Raw genomic sequence first — 5282 nt, 5'->3', positions numbered from 1 at the left:
GATTGTTCCTTCACATTTTCACTCGAAAGGGAGCCAACTGCTGCTTTACAAAATGGAGTCACCCAGGACATGGTTCAGCCTGCAAGGCATTGTGTGGCAGGAAATGGAGCAATGTGCAGAACAGAATTGAGAGCAGGCTGCAGCAGTGTAGGGCAAGAGATACCTTAGAGTCGGTCACAGAGAGACCTCACTTAATCCCGTCCAAACACAAGCAGGGATGAGACATATCCCAGCATGCACCAAGCCGCAGATTTGATCCTCTTTGGCACAACAAGGCAAAACAGACAGAGCAAAGATAGGGTTGTGACAACTCCGCTCATCAATATGGGAAAAATATCATGGGGGACAGGGTCCGAAAGTGCTTAAATATGGGAGTCAGTAAACTAAGCTATCAGGCACATGCTCATCGGAGATATCATGAGCTCTGGTGACATGATATTTGCATCTCTGATGTTATCACTACGAGCGAGCAAGGGCTTTCCTGAGGCTTCTCATTGAATGAGCATTTGGCCCAATCACACTGCCTCCCCCAGCATCCAAGCTTCTTGCTCACAAATGGTGTATAAGCACCACCCAAGGACAGAGCTGACCTCTGACTTCTGTCCTTTATGGATCTCCTCAAGGGGCATAATGGAACAGAAGCGCTGCTGAGTGGAAGCTGGAAATCACAGGGGTATTCTCCTGGGAGCTACTGCTTTTGGTTTTTCCAGCGTCTCAGGGAATCCAACTGCCCCCTCCCTTCATGAGCCTCTTAAGCCACCTTCTCTCAGCACTGAAGGGCCTGGTCATTTTGCGACCAGCCTTCCTGTGGATCACCATATGGATGCCGTGGCTCCATATCCCACAGTCCTAGTCAGCGTTGAAGGTGGAAAATGGCTTCCATGCCTTTTCAACTTTTAATTCACACAGAACTCAATCCTTCCCAAGTGGAGGGCAGGACCTTGATCAATGCACCTGCCCTCTTTCCTAGGCAGGCCAATCCTAGAACCGCTCCTGGTTGCAGAATTTAGCATTGACCTTCCCCTGAAGAAGGAAACAAGACATCCCTGGGCATCATCTCCCTGATAGCCATCAGTTTCTCCCTTCCGCTCCTCACCAGCACCCTGCTCCTCTGTGTAGCTTGTGAAGCCAGATCACTGCACCTAGCCGAGACCTGTGGCAGTCTGACGGCTTGTGGCAGTCTGATGGCTGCCTGCCTCATAGCCTCATGGGCATGGACAAAGAGTACATGTGAGAAGACAAGACAGAGTTGTGGAGAACGTGGACACCACCTCTGTATGTCTGAGTTCACAGGCAGCCTGTGCCACTTAAGCACGTCCCCGAGCCAGTTTTCCACAGTCTTCTTGGTTCAAATTAATTGGAAGCAGCTTACAGTATTTTTGTGACCAACCATTCCAGTTAATAAATGGTCCCCATGCCAAGGGCTTAGACAGAGACCCAGAGAAACTATGTGTAGGTAGACTGACGCTTCAGGGAATGCAAGCAGTTGCTGCTTCCCCTGGGCTCACACGGCAATCCAGTTCTATTGGGAGAATAGCTACTTATTCAAAAATATTTTAAAATCCCAGGTGTGATGGTGCACGCCTTTAATCCCAGCACTGGGGAGGCAGAGGCTAATGGATCACTGTGAGTTCGAGGCCAGCCTGGTCTACAAAGCGAGTCCAGGACAGCCAGGGCTACACAGAGAGTCCCTGTCTCAAAAAACAAAAACAAAACAAAACAAAGTTGCTGACAGACTATTAACCTATTGCTGGGCGAGAAAGGAGTGTAGGTAGACTGTCTGTCTGTCTGTCTGTTCCTGACCTGGGGGTCTCAGGGAGGAGAGAGGAGAGAGGAAGGAAGAGGAGGGTAGAGAAAGGACATGGTGCTTAAAAGCTGACCTGATGGAGCAGGAACAGCCCAGGCAGGACCAACATGGCAAGTAACTCGAGGCATGTAGCTGGGAGTAGGAAGACTAGCATAGAGGTTTAGTAGAAATGAACCTCTGCCCAGTTGTGGTGCCTAAAGCTTATTAATAAATCTTATAAGTCTCTGTCTCATTTATTTGGGAGTTAGAGCAAGTGATTAGAAAAAGCCCCTCAGCCGGGCAGTGGTGGCGCATGCCTTTAATCCCAGCACTCGGGAGGCAGAGGCAGGCGGATCATTGTAAATTCAAGGCCAGCTTGGTCTACACAGTTAGTCCAGGACAGGCAAGGCTACACAGAGAAACCTTGTTTGAAAAACAAAAAGAAAAAAGAAAAGAAGAGAAAAAGTCCCTCACCTAAAATATAACCTATCATTTCACTTATTCTTTTTTTCTTTCTTGAAACAGGGTCTCTCTGTGTAGCCCTGGCTGCCCTGTACTCACTTTGTAGACCAGGCTGGCCTTGAACTCCCAGTGATCCACCTGCCTCTGCCTCCAGAGTGCTGGGATTAAAGGTATGTGGCACCATACCTGGCTTTCACTTGTTCTTTTAATGATTTGTTGCTATTACGTCATATGCATTGTTTTCTCCCTGCATGTATAGCTGTGTGAGGGTGCCAGATCCCCTAGAGCTGGAGTTGCAGACGGTTGTGAGCTGCCATGTGGGTGCTGGGAATCGAACCCAGATCCTCTGGAAGAGCAGCCAGTGATCTCAACCACTGAGTCATCTCTCCAGCTCCCAAAAGTCTTGTCCTTACTATCCTTCATTTTGCTATGTCAGAACCTGAGACCAGATAACTTATAAAGACGTCTGTTTGGCACAGGCACCGGTGCTTTGTAACGTGATAGATGACATCACGTGGTGAGAAGGAAAGGATGCTACCTTGGCTCTCAAGGCTTCTCAAAAAGTCACTACGCTGTCATCTAAGCCTCATCACCACTCCACAGAACACTGGTGTGGACTCGAGCATCAAACCTCCACCAGGAGCCTTTTGAGGGGTACATTTACACTCTGGGCCTAGTTATCCCACTGTCCTATGGTTACATTAAACCTAAAGTTCTTAGTACATCTATCTCTGAACCTGTGATTTTTCTCAGTACAGTCCCAAGGGAGAATGGAGCGTAGGGATAAGCAAGGTAAGACAGGCTGCACAGGATTTGTGTCTGTTCTTCTTTACGGTTTTATTTTCACACTGTGCCCTAGGACCCCTGAGCACCGCATTCCAGTGGGCCCGAGAGGCCTAGAGCTCAGTGAGATGCCAGCTGATTAGAAGAGAAGGGTGTCACAGCAATGGCTGAGTACCAGCAGAGGCGCTGCAAGCTCCTTCCTTGGAACCAGAAACACTCGAGCATACAGATGAGTAACAGAGCCGTGAGCGCCAAGGAACATGGGATCCTGTCAGAGGCTCTGCTACTTGCGTTGCTTCCCTGGATTAACAAGCTCCTTGGGTTGCAAATACTGGCTTGAAGGGAGAGATAGGGCCAGCCCATCTGGAGTTCCTCCCGTTCATTCCATTAGGCTGACGAAAGAGAGTGTCAGTGGGACATGTGAATATCACAAAGCAAAATAAAACAGTTGACTTCATTTGGGGACAATGTTTCCACTGTTCTGGATTAAAACAAAACAAAACAAAAAACAAAAATCAACAGCAACAACAACAACAGCAAATGAGCCAGGTGTGGTGGTGCATACCTTTTGATCCCAGCACTTGGGAGCCAGAGGCAGGCAGATCTTGCATCACTGTGAGTTAGAGGCCAGCGTGGTCTCCAGGACAGCCAAGGATACACAGAGAAACCCTGTCTCGAAAAAACAAAAAACAAAAACAAACAAACAAAAAAGCTCCACAGCAAATGTAAAAGATCCAAAATATGGACTGTAATATTTATGATACTGACATATGAGCTAAATATTTGTGTTTGTATATTTAGGAATAAATAATGGGCTGAAATATGGCTCAACGGTTAAGACCACTGGCTGCTCTTCCAGAGGTTCTGAGTTCAATTCTCAGCAACCACATGGTGGCTCACAAACATCTATAATGAGATCTGATGCCCTCTTCTATTTGATGCTTGTTCCTGTCATGTAGCCATACATGCAAATAGAACACTCATATAAATAAATAAATAAATATTTTTAAAAAGAGAGGCTGGGCGTGATGGTGCATGCCTTTAATCCCAGCACTCAAGAGGCAGAGGCAGGTGGATCACTGTGAGTTCCAGGCCAGCCTTGTCTACAAAATGAGTTCAGGACAGCCAAGGCTACACAGAGAAACCCTGTCTTGAAAAACCGAAAAGAAAAAAAAAAAGAATTTAGAAGCAGAAAGGGATTTTTCAGGACTGTTTGCTGTCCTCACATGCCCCCCTGTGTTTTGGGGACCCCCATATCTGGCATCTTCCAGTTACAGCCTGAAACTCATCTCTCATCCAGACCATGGAGCATTTCTGACTCCGTAATTACAGGGATGAGTGGTGGGAACCAGGCCTGGCCTGGGCAGCTGTGTGGCTGCTCACTGCATGATTCACGCGCATCCCTCAAGGTAAGGATGTCTCCCATCACGTTGTTTAACTTTTTCCAGTAGAGCTGGGATGGAAGGCAGGAAGGAAGTAGCTCAGCCACTCGCTTGTAAACTCATTCACTGGAAGACTACTCATCACATACCCAAGACGTCAAATTTCATATAGACATTAAGAGGTGCAAGGATGGAAAAAAAAAAAAAAGTATGGTACCTGTCTTTGGGGTGGTCTCATAAGACAGAAGATATTAGGGAGAGAAAAGCTGCCATTGGCATCCAGAGCTGGTCTCCGCTGTCACCTAGGCCCTGTAAGACCCCAGGAACCTTCTGACCCTTCAAGCCCTGTGCTTCATCTAATAGAAACTAGGGCAGAGTCTCAATATCATAAGGGGCCACTCTGGGACAGTGCTGGATAAAAAACAAAACGAGATCATGAATCTTATGTTATACAGTGTTAGTCATTCTTTTTGGGTTTTTTTGAGACAGGGTTTCTCTTTGTCACCTTGGCTGTCTTGGAATACGCTCTGTAGACCAGGCTGGCCTCGAGCTCAGAGATCTGCCTGTCTCTGCCTCCCAAGTGCTGGAACTAAAGGCATGCGCGACCACCACCTGGCACATTACTCATTCGCTTTTTGTTGTTGTTGTTGTTTATTATTTATTTAGTGTGTGTGTGTGTTTGAGACAGGGTTTTTCTGTGTAGTCCTGGCTGTCCCCGGCTTGCTTTGTAGACCAGGCTGGCCTGGAACTCACAGTGATCCTCCTGCCTCTGCCTCCCGAGTGCTGGGATTAAAGGCGTATGCTACCATGCCAGCCCTCTGCTTCCAAATTCTAAGGGATGATATTTAAATGCAAATTTATTCTAAAGC

Source organism: Acomys minous (assembly GCF_964271855.1).
Source record: "Acomys minous genome assembly, chromosome: 4".
Classification (NCBI taxonomy): Eukaryota; Metazoa; Chordata; class Mammalia; order Rodentia; family Muridae; genus Acomys; species Acomys minous.
Note: the sequence above shows the minus strand (reverse complement) of the source record.